This window comes from Cololabis saira, unplaced genomic scaffold, assembly GCF_033807715.1.
Source record: "Cololabis saira isolate AMF1-May2022 unplaced genomic scaffold, fColSai1.1 scf469, whole genome shotgun sequence".
Taxonomy (NCBI): Eukaryota; Metazoa; Chordata; class Actinopteri; order Beloniformes; family Belonidae; genus Cololabis; species Cololabis saira.
Genome location: NW_026906633.1, coordinates 604 through 1,163, shown reverse-complemented (window position 1 = coordinate 1,163; position 560 = coordinate 604). Strand labels below are relative to the sequence as shown.

General features: G+C 44.3%; 1 non-coding gene across 1 annotated transcript; it reads right to left on the bottom strand.

The window, feature by feature from the left end:
- Positions 1–236: 236 nt before the first annotated feature.
- Positions 237–309, bottom strand: trnav-cac (transfer RNA valine (anticodon CAC)). The gene has a single exon. It is a non-coding gene; the product is annotated as a tRNA-Val (tRNA).
- Positions 310–560: the final 251 nt, after the last annotated feature.

Sequence of the window (560 nt, the reverse complement as noted above, 5' to 3'; positions counted from 1 at the left end):
CCAGCCATCAGCCTGTTTCAGGCAGTTATGTTTCTTTTTTCCTGCAAATTTGGACATTTAAAGTGTAGGTGAAAGGAGAATGACTGGCTCTTGGTCAGTTGTGGAAGTGCAACAAAAATGCATTTCTGCATTTGACCCAATGCGATAAAGAGATGGTCTGCCTTCCTGTCCTGTGCACCAAGAAGAGGACTGCAGTGGTTTTCCAAGTCCAAATAATGTTATTGTAAAGTCATACATGTTTCCGCCCAGTTTCGAACAGGGGACCTTTCGCGTGTGAGGCGAACGTGATAACCACTACACTACGGAAACTGACATGCTTTGAAAAAGGCCGGCATAATCAAAAAAATACTATAAAAACTACAATTCTTGACAGCAAGATGGATACTGAAGGTCAAGTCAAAGTTCAAAGAAGTTTCTGATTACAGCTGACAAAGTAATTGCACCAATCCAAAGGATTGTGCTGCAACTTTGAGATACCCAATGCTGCAACAGGAGATTACCACCTTTCCGCTGGCTCTCCGCCACCTCAGCGCAAGGGGAATGTGGATGAAGCCGCGCGA